This window comes from Pithys albifrons, chromosome 3 (genome assembly GCF_047495875.1).
Source record: "Pithys albifrons albifrons isolate INPA30051 chromosome 3, PitAlb_v1, whole genome shotgun sequence".
Taxonomy (NCBI): Eukaryota; Metazoa; Chordata; class Aves; order Passeriformes; family Thamnophilidae; genus Pithys; species Pithys albifrons.
Genome location: NC_092460.1, coordinates 61,755,184 through 61,782,434, shown reverse-complemented (window position 1 = coordinate 61,782,434; position 27,251 = coordinate 61,755,184). Strand labels below are relative to the sequence as shown.

General features: G+C 38.8%; 1 protein-coding gene across 3 annotated transcripts in view; it reads left to right on the top strand.

Moving 5' to 3' along the window:
• The window catches only part of SYT1 (synaptotagmin 1), a 351,719-nt gene that overhangs the window by 315,529 nt on the left and 8,939 nt on the right, over positions 1 to 27,251 (top strand). The gene's annotated exons all lie outside the window — the stretch shown is intronic.

The window sequence follows — 27,251 nt, the reverse complement described above, 5'->3', positions numbered from 1 at the left end:
TGCATGGGAATGCAGCCCTTTCTTTTAAGTTAGCACAGTATACACAGTTCATACTCTTGGCTGCTATGCCAGTGCACAGAACTGGGATCTGCATTACAGCACATCGTCTCCATTCTCTGTACTGCAACACAAACTCCTTACTCAGTTTAGTGACAGCAGCAGCATGCAAGTAATTGGGGCCTGAATTCTCTATGGGTATCATTAGTTAGCACTAGATTTTAGTCATAGGAGGTGCCCAAACACCATAACAACATACAAGCGTATTTGAAGACAAACAGATTGATTGGATTACCTAAATAGGTTGAGCAGAATAATCTCAAATCCTTATTTTTTTAGACATCTATTATTAGTTAAGCAGAACATGGAGTCAGCTGATGTGCACATACCTGAGAGAATACTTTGTACAGTAATGTTAGTTGTTAACTCTTTGAAATCAGCCAAAATCTGTAAACTGAGTAAAATTAAGAATATAGGAATGCTTTAGAGAGAACTGAAATCAGTCATGAGATTAATGATGTGTTTGAAGCTCCCCTAAATAAAATAGCTCAAAGTTACAAAAAAGGCAAAATTATGTTGGCAGAAGATTTAGTAAGAAGTGGAGGGGAAAAAGAACAGATATGAAATTAAGGATGCTGAATAGTGGGTGGGGCTAAGCTCACTTTATGTAACAAGATAATTTAAAAAGTGAAATACAAAAATAGATGGGAAACTGAAAAATAACTGCATTGCAGTTTTCACATGTTCACAGTTCTTCTCAAAAGCCTGAATTTAAAGCAGCAATGAGGAACTATTCACCTGATATGGAAGTGCACCAGGGCTTAAATTCCCCAGTCTTTCTCCCATCATGGAACTGAAAATATGCTCACCACACAAGCAAAGAGCTGGTGTCCCCTGCTTGTCTGTTCACATGCTGTGGACAGAAAATGTTGCAGTCATACAATGAATGTGTTTGTAGTCTGGTAGTCTGGCAATAAGAGGAGCTCTGTAAGTCTGCAGGAAAGCAAATAACAAGAAGCATGGCATGCTGTTCCTGCAGCCCTTGCCACACTCCCTTCCCTCCCAGAGGACATGGAGAGACCTTGCAGTCCAGGCTGCTGGACTGTGGGTTTCCTAGACAGTTCAATCCACACACTCTCCAAAGAGCAGAAATGCTTTCTAGCTTTCTGGTTGATTTTTATTCTGCACAGTCACAGTCCTGACTGAAGACCTTGGCTGGCTGAGCTGGAAGCGTTGGAGCTGCCACTGATCTGAGTATGCAAGATGGCCATTTATTTTGGGGAGGGAGTCCTTTCCCTTAGGGTAAGCACAGGTTTAAAATAACTTTTAAGAGTAGGCAGTGCCAACTACTTTTCCAAATTGTGTGCATTCAGTTTGCATTTTCCGGAGAAATCAGTTTCAGTTCTTTCTATTTGATACAGTAAAGCAACAGCAATTTATGTGAATGTTTCTCAGAGGTAAGCAGCTATGAATCATCCAGTAGTGGTGAGGGACATCAGCCAAATATGCACTTTGTCAAATGACTAGAAAATATTTTTCAAAAACTTTTCAGTTGGCTAAATGTCACTGAGTCACAGGAGCTGTATTGAAGGAAATTTGCACTGCTGGGGCAGTGTTTTGGTGTGTCATGGGTACCTGAGAATACATACAGCACACAGGCAGTAGGAACAATATTGTGAAGCTGATACTTCATGATTTATATGATTAATCGTGCAATGTGTAAGACTTTTTGGAATACATATATAGCAACATCGATGTTGTAGCAATAATGGAAGTGAACATGAAAGAGTGACAAATGAAAATGTGAGCAGAGATGTGGTTTCCAGTTTGTTATGCTCAGTGCTTTGGTCAATAATCTGTAGTATGCAGCTATTTCTGTAGTAAATTAAACCCTGAAAATACTGCTTTACTATTACCATGCAAATCCCTTGTGTGGAAGTAATGCTCCTGAAGGAATGGTACTGAAAAGGTGTCATCCTCCCTCATGCCCACACTGCTCCCACATAAGAACAAATTGTAGTTCTTATAACCAAGACATTCTGAAAGAAATTAATAAACATACCCCCTGTACAATATTAAATTAGCATTCTGCATCAAATATGACCAATCCTACAAAACATTTGCATATGTATTGATATATGTATTTAAACATGGATGCAGAGTTTTTTGTTAAATGACAGTCTTTTAGTTTGTCACATAGTGGTGGTATTTAAACTGAACATCTGGTAATTTCTGATTTAGAGATAAAAAAATCAAAGGCCTGTGACTGTATTATCAGAGCAAATTAAGGTCCATGTGAGATTTATGTATTTTGCTTTATAGTAGCGTTCAGAAATACAAATTATGTTACATGTCCATGAATGCTTGGGGCTCATGAGTCAGAGGCAATCAGTACCAAAAATCACATCTCTACCCCGTAATTGGTATCATACAGTACTGTTCTCCACCATTAAAAAGTATTTCCACATGGTTGTCCCTTGTGTGATCAACAGCAGGGTTGGGGTGGAGGTAGGGACTTCATGGTTCACACAGTATATTATTAAGTGTATAGTTGGAACCTGCTACTTCTCTGAGCAACAGTATCTTGCATCTGGTAGAACTGTGCACTGTGGCTGATTACAGGTATTTTTAGGCATCCTAAGAAAACTGTTGCCTATTACCAGGAACAGCAAATGCTTTCCCATCAATTTTGGCTAGGTGCATGCTTTATGGAAATTTGTGCAAACCATTTTTGTAATGCTTTTTGCATGTTTTCCTCCTTTTCTAATTTTTATGGCTTCTCCAATAATGATGCCAGTTTATATGCAATTCAATTATTTTGGCTGAATCCTTTTTTTTATCGCTTTATGGCTTTATGAATAACCTTGTGAATGAAATAAAACAATTTTTTTGCATAAAAATACCTTTATTTTGAAGAAATCTTGGTCCACTGTTTATTATACTAGTTTAATATACCCTATTGTACAGTAGCATCACAGAATTGGAACAGTAACAAATACCACTGTCATATTGATGCTGTTTTCATGGCATGTGTGAAAGAAGTGTGTCACTTTATCTGATACACTTACATGACATTCTTCCGGCTTGTGCAGACAATATTTTTATCATTTTATTTGGATAAAGAGTGTTTAATTCCAAAATTCTGAATTATTGTTTGGCTGTTCTCCTTTTCCAATTCATTCTTATCCTCAAAAAGTAATTTATGGACAGTCTGGAATATGGATATTGCAAGCCCAACTTCGATTAAACTAAGCATAACTCTGAGAGCTGCTAATGAATGCTTTTGTTTGAGTGCAAAATAGAAACATCTTGTTTCCTTTATACAAAAACCCCAAATTCTGCAATGTGATAGTAGTTGACATTATCCTGACTGTGTAGCCTATGATTCTTCAGTACAGGTATCATGTTATTGTTTCTTTGCGCACAGTAGGATTTGTCATGGATCAGGCTCCAGCTCAGGCTGTGTAAAGAGACAGTTCATGATGGTAAACTAACAGTGTTGTGAATACTAGCAGCCAGCTCTGAGTAAATTCTGACTTCTATGTCAGGTAAATAGTGCTGTGCTAGTACAAGTATCAATCAGATGAAAAAAGACAGTATGAATTTTAGTGTTTGCTTTTGTCTATAGGGGGAGCCCCTTATACCGAGCTGGGTTGTGGACTGACGGTTAGAAGAGCTCAGGCACAGCAGACATCAGAAGGCTTGATCAGAAGGCTCACATCTTAGAGAGTTCATTCAAGATAGGTTAACAGACAGTTCTTCATAGCTCATAGTAGAAGTAGTTAGTTCCTATTAGTTCCTGTTACATCACCTCACATCCTAGTAGATCTAGGTCTGACTCACTCTCACATCCTAGTAAAATCTCTCTCACGCAGTAATGTCCACACCTTTCAAGCACTGTCACATCCAACATGCTAACATATAATTGGTTAACCAATTCACCTTACATACACCACAGCCTCTCATTGGTCACAAGTCACCACACATACTCCAGGTAGCTCTGTTCTCTTTAAGGTAGAACTCCAAAACAGCTTTCCTTAAGGGATGCACTTACACTCACCCCTACTTTTGTCCAATGCTAAAATATATGCAATCCTTTTCTGAAATTGTATCAGTCTCAAAATGAGGCTCCAAGTAAACTTCTGAACATCAGTTTGAACAAAGTGTTGTTCCATCTAATCATATGCTACAAAAGAGGAATCTTGAAAGTTTGGGGAAAACATTTTTTCGAGTTCTGTATAAGGAAGACTCAAGAGCTTGGTGCCAGTTATTTTAAAAGAAAAATAAAGAAACAAAGAAAAAACAGAAAAACAGAAAAAAATCTACAGGTCATTAGGTCTAGTGTGTATCAAGAAGATGGCGAACAGCTAAAATGGACTCTTCATTACTTTCTATACACGGGTAAGATTTCCAACAGGACAGAAAGACTTCCTCTTTAAGAATTATTACAAGCTTTACTTAACCTCCAAGTACAGAGAATGAGAATTTCATATTACTGTGTGACTAAAAGAAATGAGATTTTTTTTTTGTTGAGGCTGCTGTGCTTGTTGCACCAAGCAGGTCTAAACTGCCCACCTGGGAAGGCAAAATAGGATAGAAAGTGCAAGGCAGCAACTATGCTTATGTATGGCAGCAGCTGATAGTAGGAGCAGGGCAGGATCACATAGCACCAGAACAATTAACAACAGCCTTCAGACTAACATGCTCTGGTGCTGAGAATGCTCATGAACTAAGGAGTATTTTAACCATTCCAAAATACTATCATACTGTGTCCCACTTTAGTATTTTAAACAGCTATAAAAATGCTCATTTTACTGTAACCAGAGTATTGTGCAAATATAGAAAACAACCACTAATATTTTTTTTGTTTCTGCTAAAGTCAAGGGCTCTTCCAGATGTTGTGATAAAGGTCAGTTTCAGCATCCTTAAGTACTTGAAGAGAAATGGAACCATGTTTCTAGAACATATTTTATTAATTTAGCATTTTGTGATCCTAGTTGTACGATGATTAGTTCTGATAGATGATGTGCCAAGAAAATTACATCAGTATAAAATCCAGTAAGTAATATATTAGCACATTCTTTACATAAACAGTGGGGTTTTTAAAATGCCTACAACAGTAAACTGAGGCAGAGTGCTTTTTTCAATGCCCAGTGTAGTATTTGCAGAATATCTTACACATTAAAGGACAATACATATCCATAGGTTCTATCATTTTGGAAAGTACTGCTGACTTTAGACATAAGCAGACTTCTTACAGACTGGAAGCTGATGCTGTAAGGGTCTGAAAAGTGTATGTAGTAGCACCTGTCATGCTTAATGTGCATAAGCAGGAGATTACAAAAAAGGCTATGGTCTCAACAGCAAATTACTTCCCTGGTGCAAGATAAGGTAGTGTTTTTAGATGCTGGAAGGGGATACGGACTAACCTCTTCAAGAGAGGAAGAAGGAACAACAAAATATATGTGAATAACAAAAGGTTATTCACATATAAACGAAGATAGTACATTCCTAACCTGTATTTTGTTGTTTAGATGTGAACAAGACAAATTCTCATGAGGGAAAATAGAGTTTTCATCCCTCCTCAGTCCTTAAATTGAACTTTAGATTGCAAGATGGAAAAATCATTATTAGGGAACTGGTCTAGGGATGAACATGAAGCTCATTTTCTAGTTCAACAGAAGACGTGTTCAATCATGTAGCTGTGTGTGAAAGATGATAGATTGTGCTACTGAATTGTAAATGCATGGCTGTATACAAATTCAGTACAGATGCAAATAGTTTAGCCAAATTCAATGCAGTGTGACCAGGTCTAAAAGAAAGGTAATTCCATTATTTTGAACAACCAAATATGTCATATCACTTGCTCAAGGAGTGTTCTTGATATTTTAGATGTTGTTTAGGGTTAGCTTTTCAAATTTATACAAGTATGCCTATTTACTTGCTGGTCTTTGTATGTCTAGTGGACCTGATTATTGATCTGAATTGAAATAGGTAGATTGTTTCAAAAATAAATTGAGATGTCACTAAGGCTTTTATCAAAGAGGAAAGAAAATATTATCTGTGATTTTGCTCAGATTAGGGAGCTGAGAGCAAATAAAATAAACAGGGAAAAAAGCAAAAAACAGTAGGAAAAAAGACAGAGTGTCAGAATTATCCTGATGCAGCAGGTAGTTGTTCTGGTCTGGTGGATATACTGTGCTGCAATGTCTGAGGCAGTGCCCCTGTTGTGATTCATTATCACTATATAGCACGATTGGAATTAATAATAATGAAAGGCAATCATAAACTGATGATAGAAATTCTGGTGTTCCTACAAGGTTTTATAACTAAGTGGCTAAGTAACTGGGTTTGTGAAGATAATTTCATTATAAAGATAACAAAAGTAACCTTTACAGATAAGTAGTTACATAATTTAGTCTGGTAGGCCATTATTGGCCTAATGCTCTGCTTATCTGAACAGATAAAATTTCACCGATGAGGAGAATGTGCCCATTTATTCTGGCGGGGAGCTGTGTGCAGTTTTAAATTATCTGATGTTGTCTGAAGTGCCTCCTTGTCTTTGCCTTGTTAGAATCAGTTTATCACCATTTTCTCACTGGTGTTGCTTCAAAGGCAGCTTTGGGCAGCACAATTGGTTTTTGTGGCGTGGGGACTGAGCCTGGGATCGGGACCTAGCAGGGTGCTGGCTAGCATCTAAATATGTAACACAGCATGGGCCTTATTCTTCTTTTGCAGGAGAGTGCCACATAATTTTCTCTGATCAGCAGTCTTTGTCTCTTGAGCACTAGCTGGAGAATTGTGTTTCCATGACCATAAACGCTGTAATTGTGCCTGCCTTTACTTTATGTGTGTCACGCAGAGCTGTTACTCAAACAGAAGTCCCACTGACTCACCTCCTGCGCAGTGCTTGTGTGCCTCCTCTGCCATAACTCAGTCTGCAGCAGGCGCAGCCAATTCGTATTTCTCAGTTTATCTAAGGTTTTGTATACAGCATTTTTAATTGGCAGTAAATCCAATCTAGGATGCCTTGTTTGTGCAAAACACAGAGTTACTTTATCATGCCAGAGGAGGACTGTCAAACACTGATTGTGGAAAAGAAATTTTTATTTCCATTATAGGAGAGAATGGCATGAAAATAAATGTTTACAGAAGTATTTAAGAAATCAAGACAACAGTTTAGAAAAAGGGCTAGTTTTAGGCTCCTCTGAGTTTCTCAAGACTGATTTCCTCAAGAGTGCACCTACAGTTGTTCACAGTTGTTCGGGTCTGGGGCCCTCAATTTAGAAAGGACATTGAGGTGCTGGAGCATGTCCAAGAAGGGCAATGAGGCCAATGAATGGACTGGAGCACAAGTCCTATGAGGAGAGGCTGAGGGAGCAGGGGATTGTTCAGCCTGGAGAAAAAGAGGCTCAGGGGTGACCTCATCACCCTCTACAACTGCCTAAAAGGAGGTTGTAGCCAGGTGGTAGGGGTTGGTCTTTTCCCAGGCAACCAGCAACAGGACAACAGGGCACAGTCTTAAGCTGTACCAGGGCAGGTTGAGATTAGACATTAGGAAGAAGTTCTTTAGAGAGTGATTGGGTATTGAAATGAGCTGCCAGGGAGGTGGTACAGTCACCATCCCTGGAGGTATTTATAAAGAGACTGGATGTAGCTCTTAGTGCCGTGGTCTAGTAGGCTTGGTTAGGTCATAGGTTGGACTCAGTGATTTCAGAGGTCTTTTCCAACCTAGCTAGTGCTGTGGTTCTGTGAAAACTTCACTCTAACAAGCTTTCTACTCCTGGGAATGAGCACAGATGGAAGGATTTTCCAATTTTTAGTTTGGAGAGGGTAAACTCCATTTGGAGCAGGGAACCAGATCTCTTCCTTCCCAGGTGAATCCTCTCTACACTAGGTTATTAGCTACTAGAGCATAACCATGCCCAAATTATTCCACTCTTAGAAATAACTAAATATTTGTTGGAGGAGGAACTTCAATCCCTTTCATTCCCCTTTCAGGTAAACTTCTTAGCCATTAGGTTCCATGCTCCTTACTCACCTTTCTGTCTCTCTCACTGTAGTTTGGTTTGGGATTTTTTCTTTTTTGAGTTTTTTTATAAGAAAAGGCCAAGCAGGTTTTGGCACCCAACTCTATGGTCCCTTTAAATGATGTAAAAAATTATGATGCAAAGACTAAGTAGCTAGCCTATTACACTTTTTAAGTTGATAAAATCAACTGGTTTTATTGACCCTGAGTCTGGATATGAAAGGGTTGCTGTCCTTCCAATTGCATTTGATTAATTCTGCTAGGATTTAAATCATGTTTTCATCTAATGCTTTGGAAAACCTACAAAGTAACACAAAGATAGAGAGAACCTTTGCAGTGCTTCTCTTAATTATTATTTTGAAAAAGCTACTGCAATCAACAGGTAAGAAAAGTTACTTTCTTTGAACAGAGCTGAGTATATTCAGTGTTGCCATTGTACCCAGCTGAATCTGTGGTAACATGAGTAGCTTGTGGTAGCTGTGAATACTTGTTATATGTGCTAAAAGTATTTTAAGTGTTACTTCATCTTATGGAGCTCAACTACAAAATTTTTCTCAATCACTAAATCAAACGTCTGTATTCTGCAATAGCTGTATTTACTGTGCCATTTTCAGTTCTTAATATGAAATGGCAAAAACTTATTAGTGAATACTACCACAGAACCTGAAACTTCCAGAATCATTACAGGAAGAAAGACTGTATTACTTTCAGAGACACTCACAGCTACTAAGAAGATTTTGAGTTTGCTGGATTTCTTTAAATTCTGTCAGAGTCCCTCGGCACAATGAGGATGGTTCATAATATAAGTAAATAAGAGAGTCATCCCACAAGACTTGATATGAAAACAACTTAAAGATGAACATAATAGCTAATAGAACAGGTTGAAGTCTGTAAATCTGGTTTGTTGTCTTTCTTACAGAACCTCTTTAGTTTGGCAAGAAGATACTAGCTTGATGAAGTAATTGTTTGGTGTAAGAGAGTACATTTATGCTAAAGAAAAGACTGACTAGTCAGCATTCCCCCTTTTATTTTACATGTACAAATAAAATTCAGTGAAAAATAAACAAAGAGGGAGCCTATCCACTGAATTCTGGAATGAAATGTCTTCATTCAAGTTCCAGCCATGGGCAACCATCCATGGAATTCAAATGTCCTGTTCTATGAATCAAGGCAATAAAATTATGATCTGGGTATTTACTGCTTCGTCAAAGTCTCTCTTAAAGAGATTGATTCAATTTTACAGAGCACAATATAAACAGACATGAAATAGTTACCTTTGGTAGTTAAGACATAAAGAGATAACAGAAGAACTGTGGTTAAGGTGATCCAAGTCTTTCATCCATGTTAACAAACCAGGGCGAGAAACCCGGTGCTTGTAGTTGAGTCTGATAAAATACAGAGGTCCCACAGGTGCTACACATCTGGATGAGGGGTACAGAGCAGTCAGGAGCCTTTGGGATAACAGTTATAAACTACAGACAGAGCCCTTCTCCCGCTCCTTCCCCATCTCACTTTGTAAACAGCAGGGAAGGACAGAGTTCTGAGTGATCCAAAAGAAGAGCATAACTCAGGTGCAACCAACTGCCAAGGAGTCATGCACTGTGAGTCAGTGGTGTCTGGTGTCTGTTCATCTTGCTTTCCACCCTTCTTTCACACTTGCCTGAGCCCAAAGTTTGATTTTCAACAAAACCAAAGCAAAATAAACAAGCACTGTAAAAGCATTACGTGGCACAGCTATTTTGCCGTGGAAACTGCAGGGAGGGTTTTTTTGTGTCCAGCACTTCAAAACTCTGCTCTCTCTGATTAGTGTTCTAAATTGCTTTATTTTCTCCCTAGGTGGAAACCTAAATAATACTGGAGAAAAGAACTTTCTATCGCACTTAAAGCTGGAAGGGGGCTGTGGAAAATTTAGTGATGAATCTTCTCCCAGCAGTAAAAATATTGTAACACAGATTGCAGTAGCTAGAAAAATATTTACCAAAATGGTGACAATACCTGTGTAAATGAGTTTGTGCTGACCTGCTAGTCAGTCAACCAGTACAGTTCTAGTTGGGTTTCCATGTCTGTTTTGATGTTTTACTCAGTTCAGTATGTTAGTCTTGCCACTATCCTAACTCTAAGGAGGAGACCAGGAGTTTTCTGAAGACTTTATGTTGATTGATTCTGACCCCACTCAGTTCTGAAAACTTCCTGGGAAAAATGTCAGGCAAAACTACAAGTAAAAGACTTTCTCGATGATGCTTTTAAAGCTTTTATCACTGCAAGTTGACAGTGGTTGAAATGGGAAATAATACATAAGAAAAGCTCAGTTTTAAAGCATGCTGTTGGTAAAGGGAGGATAGTAGCAGTGTTGCCAAACCCCAAATCTTTGCTCTTGACTTTAAAATAAATATACTTTAAGTAGTAACAAATAAATTATTCTTGATTTGAAGCTTTGGATTCTATGCTTTCAGACTTCTATTTCTAGCCATGACTGTTAGAGCTAAGTTATTTTTATTTGAAATGCAAGGTGCAAATCCCTGATGATAGCATAATGCAAAGAATCTGAGGCCCCAAGAAATATACTCAATATCTTGGGGTTGAATAAAATCAGAAGAGCTGACAGAGGTTTGCATACAGCTGACTTTTCATTTTCACTTCTCCATGGATACAGTACCTCCAGGAGCTGATTGCTGGCCTGACTGTCAGTGCCCAAGTTCTTCAGTGGGCTATGTCTGGTCAGTGTGCCTTAGAATAAGGTCAAAATTCTGATCCATTCAGAAAGATAAGATGGATGCAAAAGGAAACATAGGCAAGGAATCATAAGCAAGTAGAAAGAGTTTTAAAATACATTTATGTATATATATGAATATATATAAAAGTTCCAAATTTAAAAGTATAGACTTTTGTATGATTACTTTACAGAGTTCTTGGCACCTAGTTTGTAGCAATACTCTTGTGTTTAACATCAGCCTTTATCTCTGACTTTCTAGTTTGCTCACGCCATGGTGCGTGAGCAAGAGTTTGTCGTAAGAGAAGGATTCTGCCTACATTTTGCTGGAAGACCATAACATTAAGATTAGCTGCATCTTGGATAAAGAGCCTCAGGACAAAACACTGACTTTGGCTCTCACGAAGCAACCATTTTTTTTAAATTGTCTTTGCCTTCTGATACATATAATATTTTAAAAATATAAAACCTTATCATTGAAGGCAGCTAAAACTCTCCCAAATCAACTTTCATGCTGGTCTATAAAGTGATTCAGAAATCCAAATCTTTTGGACTGTTGTGGCAATGCAGTAGAAAGTAGGTTGTAATTTAAAGTGCTCAACAATTTTTCCCTAAAATGTGTCAGGTTTCTGGGTAATAATAACTTTTTTGAGGTTAGACTGCTTTCCTTCACTTAGGAGATTAGCCATTTTTCAAAGCAAAGAAGTTTTAGCTAAAAGTTTCTAAGGTTCCTAATACTGTATTCTGGCCTAGTCGATAACTGCAAATGATAAAAGGTTTTCTCTCAGCCTTTGTGTTTTCTGGCTGCATGAGAAACTGAATGAAGATATATGAGATGACACAGCAGGCTTTTTAATCCTTTAGAAATGGTTGGCAAAGTCACCTCTTTACTTACAGAAAGTAAAACAGAAAGTTGGAGTATATGGGTAATTTTTTTTTTTAAAATAAGTATCAATTCTTTTTGTACTCTGCTGTATTTTCACAGTCAGGGGTTGGGTGAAGGACAATACTTTAACATACAGAGACATGTTTATGGCAAGTTCAAAAGTTTGTGAAACAAAGGTGCTGATAATTCCAGGACAAGCAGGAAAATACAGAGCCTTTGAAAAGCTTCTGTGGGTTTTCCTTAGAGCCCTGTCTGGAATTTGCTATGGTGAGATTGAGAAGGATGCTATGAAAAATAAGTCTGAAATGCTGCAGTGTGCTGCATCACGTGTGGTAGGCAAATTTATATAACAGAACTCACTTCAAAGTTTTGAAGGCATTCTAAACCTTTGTTTTGGGAAAATCTAATTTAGATGCCAAAAGTGTGACAGTAAGACTCAGAGTTTATATTCTACCTGATTTGAGGAAAAGTTAATTGGCAAAAAAATTGTAGGAGTATGAAAGCTCTATTTTCCACATATTTTTACTGTTCTTTTTTTGCTATCTGCAACTTTCTGTAAACATGGTGTTACTCCTTGGACACCAGCTCTTAATTGAACAATACTTCTTGGGTGAAAGTGAGCAACATCTGTGACAAAATATGTAGCAACTGTCATGCAAAGGAAAATCTAGTAGACTTAATACAAAGTTGGTTCTTTGTTAAATACTTTGACCTGCTTGTCTCTTTTCATTGAGAAAATAGATTGCAACCTCCTGGTTCATTCCGGGGGGGGGGAAGAAATGAACTCAAATTGACAGCAAGCTGGTTTTAGGCTGAGTTACCCAGTTCCTCTGGGCATCCCCTGGGTGCCACCACATTACCTTCCAGAGTGAATCACTGAATGTAGCTTCAGCCAGAGGGCTGTCCCAGGCCCTGAGTCGAGTCAGGTTTCCAGGCTCCGACTGGTGGTAAGTGCTTAATGGTGAGACACCCTGTGAACGTTTCTGGTCTTCCACCACTGGTTGGTGTCATGACCCATGACTTTCTGCTTTACCTTCCTTTGATTTTGAAGGGTGAATTGGCATATCTTGATGCAGCTTCAACTTTATATTGCACAGTTTTTATTTGCTAATGTTCATATAGTTTGTGGATATTTGAATAGCTAAGGCAGACTTTCAGAACAACATGTCTGGAGCTGACAACAGCATGCAACTACAACGCCTTATCAAGAAAGGACAAAATACAACAAAGAAATCAATATGCTAGAGGCTGAGCACTATATAATTAGGAAGCTGCAGCTTTATTCTTGTCTCAAAAGCTGTAGAAAGCCGTGACTACCATCCTGTTTCTGCATTCCCTCAGCCATTGCTTATTTTTATACTGAGACAACATGCTGGTTGGCAGAATCTTACTGATTTTCTTCCCCTGAACACATACAAGAGATACATGCAATCTTCTGTTTTTATTGTTAGTCTATCACCTTCCACAAACCACCTCTCCTCTCAGAAAAGGTGGTAGTATTTCCATATGATTTCTGCCACTATTTTTACAGCACTTTGCATTAAATTCTGTGGGGAGACCACCCCATTCATTTTGGTCATGTGAGACAAGGGCTGCCATGGGACCCTAATGGCTGAGAATTAGAAAAATGCGTGTGTATGACAGTTCCCTACCCATCACAAGCAAAGACAACAATCACAAGTGACACACCAGTTACTAAGGCTGAAATACTGATGTTGCTTAACACCAGTTAATGATCACTTCACAATGTATCCATCTTGTTACTTTTTCTTACTCCCCAGACTGTTTTCTTCCTGTGAAATAACATACTAAACCCAAAACTTCTCAAGATTGCAGAATAGAAACTCAAACCTTACCTATGCCTTGATTTTGTTAAGCTTGCTAACACGCAGTGAGGTGTGTACATGTGTGACATGAGGGTTGGTGGGGAGGGTTGTGCCATGGGCTGCCGAGGAGCAGGAGGGATATGACACATCACAGGATGTGTGGGGCTGCTGTGTGAGTCCAGACACCAAACACCAGAGGTCCTTCCTCTCTTTTGGGATGGCATCTGGAGTGCCTGCATCTCATGAGCATCCACCATCTCACAGCATTTGCAGTGCAGGGTGTAGAGAGATCTTTCGCAGGACAGTTCATTATGCTGAATTTGGACTCCCAAATGCCATGCAATAGAAGTAAAACTTTGCCACATTTTACAGGCTACGAACTGATGTGCCTTGCAGACCTGGCCCTTGTTCAAGCACAGAAGATATAAAATCTATAGATATCAATCACATCTGTGTGGAACTGCATGCTTTTGCTGATGCCAAAATAGATTAGTTACCTAACAGACCCTCTCTAATAAGCATTGCTCAGTATAGATCCATGCACATATACGCATGTGTAATAGCAAGTCCTGCATTCTGCCTCCACAAACAAAATGTTGAATCATAGCAGACATTGTATTTCAGGTGAGACTTTCTATGCACTACAAGGCTAATCACCAGTGAAAGAGACAACCTCTATGATTAGGGGAAATCATGGTGAAAGGGCCAGAGTGGTTGTAAACTGAAATTTTTGTCTGTAGGGTAACAGCAGTTTAAACTGGCTCCATTATAGTATAATGATGCCTTTCCGGCCAAAAACAATGTGTTAAAAATATTTTGAAGCTGATCATTGATATGTATTTTGGGATTATTTCACTCTACAGCAATCAAGAAATGTGGGGAACAGCGTGTGCTCATATCTGCCAATCTGCTTTTGAGCTACACTTCAGTAAAAAGCATGATAAAAGTTAAAAAGAAGCAGTCACTCCTACTGCTAAAGATTTTTTAATTATTATTTATTTTGTTTCCTCAGTCGCTTGGCCTTACTCATTTGGCTGGGAGGCAAACGCGTTCCCTGGTGATTTATTTCCGCTCAGCCGGGGCTTTCGCTGCTCCGTTTGAGTCCTAATATGGTAGTGACAGCAGATTTTGTCTGACTTCCAGAGGGCTCCTCTCAGCTCCTGGAATGCAGCAGGGTCAGAGTCCTGCAGAGGCCAAGACAGTTGTTGCATTAAGACTAATAAGGACCAGAAAATGGGCTTCCCCACGTGTGCTGAAAACCCTGCTCTCACTGTTATTTTCTTTTGCTTTAATGGTAAGGCTAGGAATTGTTTCCCATTACCCAGGTGAATGGTCTTTCTGGGTCCCATCAGAAGGCCTGTTTTTCATAAAGTTTAGAAAATATCTACTTCATCACAATAAAGGTTTCTCCATTAATGTATGTCACAGTATCAGTACATTAATTATACCACAGAGGAATAATACAGGAATTGGAAAAAACTTAGTATTTCTACTTTTATTTTATTTTTCTTACCTGTTTGATTCAACACTCAGCTTTCAAGTGTTCTGAAATGTCTGCTGTCAGTAAACTGATTTTTATCCTTTTTTTTTCTTTTTAATAAAGTGTTCTTCAGGTAATAGTCTTATCAAACTCACCAAATCTAGAAATGGCCTTTGCTGGGTGACGTACAAAAATCCAAAGGATTAAATTCCTCTACCAAGCAGGGTCTCTAAAAGGTTAATGTGGAGTTGGAAATTAATTTCATTCCAAATACAGAACAATTGTGTGCAGTGACATGACTTTGTGATAAGCATTTGTTAAAGCTAAATCCTCCCTAAGCCCTGCAATTGTTTTCCTTTGTGCTAATGGCAAGCTAACCGGAGGGGGTCCCTCCCTCTTTCTCTTCCGAGAGTATCAGAAAAGCAAGCTTATTGTGTTTGCTAAATCTGGTGTTTTTTTACTGAAAACCTCAATTCTTCTTACTGCATTCTTTTTAACATTTGTAATCTTCATTTTTCACAGCAGAATATTTTGTCTTTCTGAAAGACACAAATTTAATATCATTGCTTGCTGATTGCCATTACTGGCACGTACATTTAAATTATTTCTTATTGCTGTTAAGTAACTGTCTTGACTTTGATTGTTTACAAGCAAACAGAAAGAAGAGGCCTATTGGCACCCAGGTACTGACTAACACAGAAAAACGTTCAATAGCAGTTCCAAAGGAAAGCTGAAGCCTGGAACTCAAGGGAAATTGTTTGCGTCATGTTCATTCTGTAACTTTTAACAGAAGTTGGATGCCTTTGAAACTGAACTCATCTACAACCCCTAATACTTTTGAAAATCCCTTCTAATTTTGGTGAACATTGCTTGAACGAGTATTGTTCTGCAAGATTAGTTTCACTGAAATGATATATATTCTCTGTTATACACAACAAATACTACCTTGTCTTGGAAGCAGTGTCATCCACCTTTCCTTTTACCTACCATGGTTTCAATCTATTGATTCCAAATCAAAACACTTACCAGTTTCACTCCCGTGTCATCCTCTTCCTCCTCCTGCTCATGTGATAATCGCAAAGACTCAGTCTTGTCTTTTCAAATATTCCTTTTTTCAATTCTGAGGAGCCAAAGAGTTTCAGAAATTCATACGTGCTTTTTGGATTCCTGGATTATTTGATTTTATTACAGTTCGTGATCCCTTGACTAGACTACATCAAGATCTTGTTTCAATGGAGTAGCATGCAGGAATATGTTGAGCTGCCCACATTCAATCTGGCTTGTCACTGAAGCACAAGATCGGATTGCTCCACCACTTTTGTATCAAATTGGCTATCTACTGTATAAATTTGTAGCAGTTATCCAAGCTGAAAACTATCATGTATCTTTGGATTTCTGACAGGTTGTGTCATGTTTGACTGCCTTTTAAGCTAAAGTGGTGTACAGTCAGTGGTGAATCTTATCAGTCAAACATCCATTTGTGCCATTAACTGACTGGGGTAATTTGAAGAAGAATTGGGATACATTGGGGCATGAGCTATTGGTTGTGCAATCAGATATACTTCCATCTTTTACCTAATGGCACCATTTTTTCAAGTTATCTGTCCTCTTGTCTTATAGCAGGACCAATGTTCTCGGCAGCAGTTTGTTAATGCAGATGCTGCTGGCCTTGAATACTTGTTCTTTTGCTTGAATCTTAGCTCTTAAATAACTCCCAGTCTTGTTTTTTGTTACTTGTCTGGAGTAGAAAATGCAAAGTAAATTGTTTGTTCTCCCAAAGACTTCAGCACTTCCATGACTCCCCACTGGACATAATCTGAATGTTACTCTTGTCTAAGTAAAAATTTGCCTTAAGTTTCAGGTCACTGCTTCTCATTATGTGTAATCAACAGGAATGCGAGCAGGCATTCAGCCTCCCAGCCCTTCCTCTGCAAGTACCCAAGTTAAAAATGTGACCTTCAGGCTTTTAAAACCTCAGTGTTTTGGTAATGGTAAAAAATAGGTTTTCACTCAGCTGTCATTTTTGAAAAACAGATGCAACTTAGCTGAACTCAGTTGAAACTGCTGATAAATTTAGCCTACATCGTAACTTCCTGTGCCGTGATTAAGGTGAAGGTGTTGTCTATCCCAGTAAAACCTACTTTTGATCTTCTTTTCCATACTGTGGTCAAATTTAATCCAAAACAAAAGCAGTCTTCCCAACAATATTGGGAAACAATCATCTAGAATGGCCCCTTCCACTCCCTGAGCAGATACAGTTCTTGTCTTACAGTGTTCCAGAGTCTTCTCACTGCCAGGAAGCACCTTAGCCAGGCTTGTCCTTATTCTTGGCTCTGAGCAGACAATAGGAAAAGGTTTCATGTGGCCTCTGTGGTTAAACAAGCACAAAAAAACAACTGTATCATGAGGTTCTTAAGCTTTCATGTACAGGATTGGTGGTGTGCATGTTGAGACGCTAAAGAGTTTGATCCTAAGTCACACTAAAATTAGGTGCCACAAATAGCCTATATGAATTCCCAAAATACTTTCCAAAATTCTGCTAAAAGACTGGATATGCTGGGAGGCAGGAGAGAGGGGGAGAAAGAAAGCTGTTAAGTATTTTCTCCAAGTAATTCTGAATGCGTTTTGTAGGCTAAAAGCAAGACTACAATCATGTACCTCCCTCCTTCCATCTACAGTTTTTCCTTAAAGCTCAAATCTAACAAAAAAATAAAATAACTAAGATTCATATAAACTTCTCATGCAGAAAAAGTACTATTATTTCAAATTGAGACTGAGAACTGGATGCTGATGGATTCCCTTTTTACATGCAGCCACTGATAAATGAAATGTAGTTTGAAAATCTTGACATGCTCTTGAAATAAGTATCAACCTAGATAAAGCATAACTAGGGTTGGTTTCTCAACTGTGAAGGCAGTTTTACCAGTAGTCACTGATGTAAGACTATTTTTTCTCTTCCTTCTGTCCTGGAGCATTCCTGCCGTATTAGGTCTCAGTGCTATTTCTAGTTTAATCATATGAATAAAAAAATATGTCTCCTTCAAGTTGTCTGAGGCTGAAAGCTTACCTGAATGAGAAGAGCAGTTTATAAAGTAGAAGCACTAAGTTTTTATTAAAAAATTAGGAATTATTTTGCAGTATATTGGTTTTTGTTTTTCTGGTGACTCATTTGTATGAACTAAGGTAATTGGGTGTTTCCTACCCTTTCTATCATATGCAGATAAAACACCCCACTGCCTTGCTTTGCTATTTTTGCTATCCTCTGCTTCTCCTCCCAACTCACCTAAAGGTATCTTGCACTGTGAGGGGATGGAATGTAGGGTCAAGACTGGGTTTGTTGCATTTGAAGCAAATTGTCATGTGTAAGCAGTGTCATAGTTTGGTGGTTTTGATGTAAGTCAGCCTTTATAAGAGACTTTGCCAGTTTTTGAGTGTGTTGCTTGTAACCCTCTGTGGAAGAATGTATAGATTACCCTTAGACAGGATATATTTGCTTTTTTCCATGTAAAGACATTCACTTAACACAGTAGTGTCATGCTGATTTGCAGTGAAACTGTAAAACCTGCTGTGACAGTGTTGACAGGAAGAGTCAGTAGCACAAAATGTATATTCTTGTTACAGTCAATTGCTAATACACTAGTTAGACCAGCTTTTGTTTTTAACAGACTTTCTTTGTGTTTCAGGGTTGAGTAATCCCTTTGAGTGAAAACTGCCACTCACGCCAATGTGGTTTTCTTTATTACCCTGTAATACTGGGATGCCTTTCTGTCCTCATTGCAGTTGGAGATTAGGACTTTTTTATGTCTCACAGCTGCTGTTTGGGGTTTTTGATGGGTGAGGTTTTGGGAGCAGGGAAGTAACCGAAAGAGAAGTATGTTTGTTAGCAATCAGAACTTTATGAAAGGAAAAAAATGTCAACTTATTTCAGAGGAAAGAAGTAGACATGGAATGTTACTCCTTATGGCACTGAATCTCCATAACATTTGTCCTCAGTAAAGGTGTCTCAGTGTTCAGCCGTGGCAAAACACTCTTTTTGAATAGGTGTCATCTACACTTCTTTTTGACTGGCATTACTTCCTTTCAGTTGTGTCTGTTTTGACTGGCATTACTTCCTTTCAGTTCACTCTATCTATCTATTAAACTGTACCTACAGCCTTTCATGACATGAAAGATATCCCTGTTTTGGTTTGGTTTTTGCTTCCTTCAAGTTATTTTTGGGTGTATTTCCTCACCCTTGTCTCTCTGTGGTACAGTAATTTTCATTCCTAGCTATTTAAGCCTGGAAGCATGGAGAAATATTGCCATGCAAATAGAAATTCTTAACTAATCATCATTTTTTTAAATCCTTCTAAGTTTCTTTCATTTAAGTCCCCTAAAATCTTGATGTTCACACCACTACTCAGCAACATCAGCTGCTGGGATTCCTAACATTGATGCCTTTCCACCATGATCCAGGATGTAGGCAGTAAATACCCACAAGAGCAGAGGATCAAAGATGCTGATCACACAAGCAAGGTGAAGGAGGGTACTCAAGGAACCTGGACTTGGCACCAGCCTTCAGTCTGCTGAGTAATTGAAAGGAGCACAAAAAATACAATGTTCTCAGCAGAGCATACTGAGAACCCATTTCACATACCTTATAACCTCACCTTGCTCTCTCAAGAGGTGTTGAAATGTAGATTTGGATTCCATGAGCCAACAGAGACCTCTGAAAAACATTTCCTAAATCAGCAATAAGCAGTTTAACCTCTTGGCTATCAGCAAAAGAGGGATGGAGAGCAAAAACCTGTGTTTAATTTCTTAATTTTCTAAAAGAAAATAGATACATCAAAAAACCCCTAAGCTGGGATAGCTGTGAGAAAACAGTGGTGACTTGCAAACGTGATGCCTAATTCCTCTCCATCCTATTTTATCCAGGCATATTGAGGTGGCTCTCCACCCAGGTGTCTGTCCTTCCAAACCCCAGCCTTTGCCACCTTATGCTCCCTATGTGCTCACTTTTCAGACTGATTTTTGAATTGCAGCCTCCACTTGGCAATATGTGCCTCAGTGAGGTAGGGTAGTTCTGCCTTCAAACCAGCTCAGGTATGGGAGATTTCAAGGGACTCGCTAACAGGCCAGTAGGGTAACATCATTATGTACCCAGCTGCTGCTGTTTTCTGCTAAAACATCCCAGAAAGTCTGCTCTTTAACCTTGGGTTGTTGGGGGTGTTCTGTATTCTGTGCTTTGCTTCTCTCTTCACTCTTCTGCCTATTGTTATTCCACAGTCCATGTGTATTCCCCTTTCCCTCCTCCCCAGTTCGCTTGAGGACAGTCTTTTGAATCTCTCTAAGCCTCTGTGTATTATGTTCCAGTATTTTCAGTGCCACCAATTTAATAAATTAAAATCTCATTTTTTCCCCTCTATGCCATCAAAAGGCAATACATAAATTCTAACTCAGCAGTCTGCTGGAATTTGCTGCCTGAGGTATTGCCAGTTTGCTTTGGTTTCAGTCTAGATTTCTGTACTGGAGAGTCTGCCTATATCAGCAGCCCAAAGTAATACCTCCCCACTATTTGATATAAATGGATCTTAGTTGCTGTTGTATTATTTCTATTTGTATACAAGCTTGCATTGCTTTTTTTATTTCTTTATTTGTAACCTAAGATTGCAGGTGCCCTTCTCCAGTGTGTTAAAGTTTTAAAATGCCATGCTGTCTCTCTCTCTCGGAATTACATTCAAGCTTCATGAGCAGTCAGTTCCTCCCCTTTTGGTGCAAATGCAGGGGAACAAGTTTTACTGCTTGGATGCATGTAGTTTCAGTGTAATCACACTTACAAGGTGCTTGGTTGAGTTGGTTTGCTTTTCCACAAGAGTATTCTGTGTTTACCCACGGCCAAAACTCAAGGTGCGTTTTCCTGTTGGTTCAACCCCATTTGTTGCAATTTATAAAACTATGTGTTTTGCCTGTGTGTAACTGTGCTGAAATGAATCCCCTGGATACAAGAGACAGATCAGCTGCCCTTGCTCTGGCAGTAAACTTAATCATAAGCTCGTAAGCACTAATTTGTGCTGGTTTTAAATAAGAGTATTGGCTTTTTTTTTTTCAATTTTGTGCTACTTTCCCCATCTGGTGCTATAACATTTGTTGTTATGTTCCAGTTGGAAGCGCTGTGGGTGGAATTGCAGACTCGAGAGTTGGCTGAATAACCCTTAGGCCACTGTGAACGTTTCTGTTTCCACTGTTAGCTCTACACGTTCAACAACCTCAGTCTGGGATTTTTGGGTGAGGGAATCATTAGCTGGCTGTCGATTTTACAGCACCTCCTTCCTCCCAATGCCCCCTGGTTCTCTGAATTCAGTATTTCAGTAGCAACTTGACGTTCATCTAACTGCACACCAGTGAAGAGTTATTTTGAGACTACTTTACTACACTGTCCTTTTAACTCTTTTCATTATAGGCAGGCTATTGTTAGTTTTCATAAATACCAACCCCTTCTTCCCCACTATAAATGGATTCCTGAACTCCATTATTCCTATGAGAACCTGTCTAATGTTATTGAATGTGAAATTACAAATGTTTTCGTTTATAAATTACCCAGATGAAAATATGTAATCCAAATTCATCTAACTTGTTACACTCTGACATGTAATATGAGCACGGATGGGCCTGATGGGAGTGTGCTTTGTGTGTGTGCTGTATCTGGAGCAGTCCACCCCCGGGGCACAGACAGGCATTAGCAAGTGTAATACAAGTCTTTTGAACTAAACTGTTCACAGCTCTCATGGCCATTCTGACAGCACATCTGACTGATTGCATTCACAGCCAGTACCCTACTGGGGGGCGTTGGAAGAATCTCCCAGGCACACCACTCAATCTTCAGCCCTCTCAGTAAAAGTGAATTTAAAATGTGTTTTGCAGGGGTCAGGGCTGGTATAGATGCTGCACAGGAACCTACAGCACATCCAGTCTGCTACTCGCCCCTCCCTTGTATTGATCAACTGCTGGCTACAGCTACAGCCTTGGCCCATAACATCAAGTAATCCACAGCCTGGTAGGATTATGGAAAGTACCATGAGAGAGTTGCTAAATACCAACATTAACTGAGAATTGGACATTTTGTAGCAAGTAAGCTTTCAAAAAAAAAACCAAACTGAAAACAAAAACAAACAAACAAAAAAACCAACAAAACCAAACCCCCAAAAAACAACAATCCTGTTTTTAAGGAAAGCTGATAGGAAAAAACCCTCACAACACCATACATTTTATACCAAAAGAATTGTTTCTAATGAGAGTGTTTTCCACTATTTCTCTAGAACATCAACTGCTCCATAAAAATAATGTCCCAACTTTAATTTGCTCATTTGTAGAGGAAGGTAGAAGGCCCAAGAGCTTGTGTCAATAAATATAAACTATAACTTTGATGCAGTCTAGAAGGTACCATAGCACTTGTACTCCTTCTCAGTCATTTTACCATATATTCTTTCTTCCCCAGATAACATATTTTCCCCCTCTGGCTTTCCTTTTCATTTAAAGCTTTCCGTTCATCTGAAAAATACTAGTTTAGACAATCCAGGCACAATATCACTCGAAACTCATTATTTCAGAGACTTTAATTAACCCCTCTCATCCAAGCATGAATAAACAGAAGAAAAAAAACAGGGGAAATTATCCATGGCCTGGACGCCACTGGCATCATGTGAATCATCCCTCTTTCTCGGGAGGAAGGGTTTATATGCCCACAGAGGAAGAAGCATGTCCCATGGTTCCTGGGAAAATCAACAAATCTGTGGGAACTCCCAGGAAAGTTCTGGATTTTTATTGCTCTTTGAGCCCTGCTGCTTTCCATAGCACAGCTCTGGCATGTGTTGCTGTTGCTCTCCAAAGGCAGAAGCCTGCAGATATTGCTGATTTTGTGGGCCTTCATTCCACGCAGTCTTTATTGAAAATAAAATTGTATGCTGTATTAAATGGCTGTTCTCCCCACTGCCCACCAAGAATACTTCATCTGAAGCCTATTTGCACAGAATAGGAATAGGTGATGGGTGCAGTATTGAATCCAGCCCTACTCTAGCTCTGGTCTTTCCTTGGCTATCCATCCCTCTGCTCTGTTGCAGGGGAAGGGTGATGATGGCTCATTAGCACGGAGCTAAGGATACACCTCTTTTTTAACTGCGTTTTCACAGCTATCTGTAAAGCTGCATTTCCAGCTTGATTTTCTTTACTTCTTGAATCAATTTTCAAGCTCTTCAGGAATTCATTCTGCTTCCCGGAATGGAAACCCTAACTGTCTACTGACACCCCTGCTCTGAATGTCGATGCTTTGGCATGGGGTGGGCATAAATTTTCTTCTGGTGGGGAAAAAAACACGTGCTAATGAGCACACGGTTATCTTAAACATTTTGAAGACAAAAGTACAGCTGGAGGCAATTCTGGCACCGTATTTCTTCTCTGTTTCTACATTTTAGTTGAGAACATCTCATTACATTTTGTCCTATGAAACTATTCAGCTGTATCTATAACTAGTTTCTTCCAGCTCAGGTTTTTTTCCTGTTAATCATGTTAGCCTTACACGAGGCTTGCAGAGGGTTTTCTGTGATCCCACTGCACAGAGCTGCGTAGGATTTTTTTCTTTAAACCACTAAGCTCCCCACACACACAGTCTCAGGACTGTAATTGCACACCCAATCAATGCTGGTGTTATCCCTATAGCATTTTTCAAATGTATCAACTTCTAGGTGCTTTCTTTTTGTATTTTTAATTAGATTATAGAAGCCTTAAAATTGTTTAGAAAAAGATGGGCACTGTCCTTCTGTTTGCATTCAGAATAAAGCATTGTAGTAAAACCATCCCAAGCAGATATGTTGTTGATGCTTTTTTGCTAAAGATCCATACAAATGGAAAACTGTGTGCTGAATTCTCTCTTACCTATCTGGAAAATGACATTTTGTTGGTTACCAATCCCTAAAACAAATTTTTCACCTTAAAACACACTGAGAAGCAATCACTCTCAAGTTCCACCTTTTCCTCACGTATTATCATTTGCCATGATTTTCTTCTTTTGAGTTGTAGTATTTTTTTTCCATTGTAAAGTTTGCTTTTGCAAAATTTCTTAACAATGAAGTGCATCTTGTTTACAATATGTCTGTAACTAGTCATTATTATAAGAGGGTTTCAGTTGTATATATATATGTGCCTCGAGATCCAGATTACTCCAGAAGTCTTGATACTACATACCATTTCAATTACCTTTTAAATAATGTTTTGACATCTTATTGCAAACTTCAGGAAAACAAAATGTGTCAGCTGGTTCCCCAGTGCTTTAAAAGCTGTTCAACTAGCCTCCATTGAGGCACTACTGTGAAATCTACAATGCACAATTAGTTATGAATTTTACATCTTTGTAGCATTCATGGGTAGATCATTAATGAGGGAATAAATAGCAGGAGTTCATTTATTCCCACACACTGGTTAAAATGAATTATTAAGCAAAGGACAGACAGCCATTCTGTCCCCTTTGGCACAGGGGCATCTGGATGCAACATCCTTTCTTCCAGATAGATGGGTGAGGTCCATCCAGAGATACCTGTGGATGTAATGTGGTTCTAAATCCCTGTTTACTTGAAAGGAATATAACTGGTTGAAACAGCAGTGATGTTCACCCAGGGAGAGAAATTAATACTTTAAGGTACAGTTTATTTGACTAAAGAGAGATCTTTACTCTGGAATAAGATAACTATCCAGAGTAAATAAAGAGATGATTATTTATTTTCATTGGCATCAGATGTAGACATTCCTACTTGATCAGAAGAATTCTGTCCTTTATGCCCAGGCTAGGCACTTAACAGACAATTTATCATTGCAGGGCTATAATATCAGTTCTGTCATCCTTACCAGTCTCAGTTATTCAGTGAGTCTATTTACATATTAAAGTATTACTCAGCATGAGTAATGGTGCCAGCACTGAGGTTATGTTGCAAGTAGAGAGGAGAGATGTTTCCATTAGCACTAAATCTTACCTCACAAAAATCACTGGAGACTGGCACTTCCCAGAGGTTCTACTTTCTTTTGATTATCATCCCTTCTTCCAATAATTGACTCCAAGCAGTTCTGCTTCTGTTATTTGGTGGAAGAGAATCTGTCTTTTTCAGAGATTTATTCATGAAGTCACAAGAAAGTCTGTGCTTAGGTATCAGGGTTTCTGTATGTACAGTGAAAGCAAATAGATTACTGGGGAGTTGAGGGAATTAATGTCATGGAATATGGGAGAGTGTAACTGAAGATAATGCAGTGGTAGAGGGGCTCATGTAAGACAGAAGAATGAGGAGAGGGGGGAATTAGGCAAGACCAGGATACTTAAAAAAATAGGAAGCGGATATACAATCTGAGGATGAACTCAGCCAAAATCTCTAATGGCCCATCCATTTACTTGACCTGGACACTGTGTTCTAATTTTAAATGTTTGTGATGAGTAAACTTATTTAATACTTTCATCTGAAACAAGAAAAGAAGGAACATAGTTTCAGTTAAGTGATATCCGATTTGTATCTGGATTAGTTTGACAATTTTAGCCTCGGATAAAAAAATTATAATATTTTATCATATGTTATGCCCCCTTTTGGTGCTTCTGCCACTGACAGTTCTGCACTACAGTGGTACCATTTGAATGTTTCCTACTAAACAGCAGGCATTTGACTGAGCCTAACTCAAATCTGCAGACTGGCAAACACAAGAAACTGCACAGGACATGCAAAATAACCCACAGAAACATGTCTTCTGGGTCTTATCTCATGCCCATATGTTGTCTGGGGTCAGGTTTTGCTCTAATACCAGCATAAAGACAAAAACTATAGAAATTCAAAAGAAGCATATCATTTAAAGTGAACATACACATAGACATACAAGTATTCACATACACTGATTTATAGCTTCAAAATACTTTTCTCAAAAATAGGAATATTTGTGCATCACTTTATAAATCATTACTGTATAGTCCCTTATGGATACATGAATAATCGTCAAATCTGTGTATATTGTCTATGCATAGGCACACATCAGTAAAGGATTGCCTTATATCACCTGCATTTATCACCTTAACAATAATGTATTACTGTACTCTTTAGCCTTCTAGTCACATTAGTTACTCAACTTATATTTTTACAGCATCTTACCTCATTTCCATATCTTAACACTTACCATTGACTCCTTGACTACTGAAGTTTCTTAGTATATATTTCTACACCTGAACCATCATTTTCATGTTAACACAATTTTGCATTCTGCATGGAGCCGCAGCAAAAGTGATGAGCTTTTCTCAAGTGTGAACCGATGTTGAAGGAGTCTAGATTTGCTGTTTATCATGTTCAAAAGCCTATATGTAGTGGTGTTGAACTCAATATTAAAAAATAGACCTCTGTTGGCTTTTTGCTAGCATTTTGCTCTCCGCATGATACTCCTTAATTCATACATTGTGCACTCACAAGGAGCTCTTCAAATCCCCTGTCTTGCCTCAAGCATAAACCTACCCAGATTTAATTTCTGTTTGAACTTTAGTCTTTTGGGAGAGAAGGAGTCTTAACCCTCTGTTACAGAGGGTTCACCACAGACACTGAGAAGCTATTCCAGCTGTTTCAGTCTTACTGCTAAAATATATGCCTATTTCTAAGTTATAATTTGTCTAGATTCTTTTCACAGCCATTGGATTTTACTGAAGAGTCCACTACCAAAATTATGGTTCCTTCAGAAGAACTGTAGACTGTAATCAAGTTGCTCCAGTAACTTCACTGTCCCAAACATCTAGGTCTTCCACCAGAAGGCAGATTTTGACTGTAGAAGAGTGCCATTACTCTTCTAAACACTAATTTGATTGCAGAGTCACAAACCATGGTTTGCTCATAGGAAGTGCTCAGCTTTTTCTCAGGAGGGAAAGGAGAAGCCCTCTCCTTTGATAGTTTGCATTCAGGCTCTCTTTATGATTTGTGGCTGACAGGTACTTTACATAGCCCCTACCAGCTCACTCAAGGGAAGGGTTGCCTTGATCTGCTTAAAGCGAGAGAGGAAACTGCCCAAATTTCGGTTACAGTACCTTACAGGTTGTTAAAAGGATGAGCTTGAGATGCTTCAAGTGGTGCTTTGTGGCAAACCTAAACAGAAAAACAACCAAGCTCAGAGAAGGTACTGCTAATTAACACCACCATGGAAGAATGATAGTTCATTCTCTGAACAGGAACATGGCTGTTGGAACAGTTTAAGGACTGACAGTACTATTCTTTTAAGCAGGCAAAATTTCCATTGAAATTATAATCACTGAGATATTTCTTCACCACTGTAATCTCTGTGAA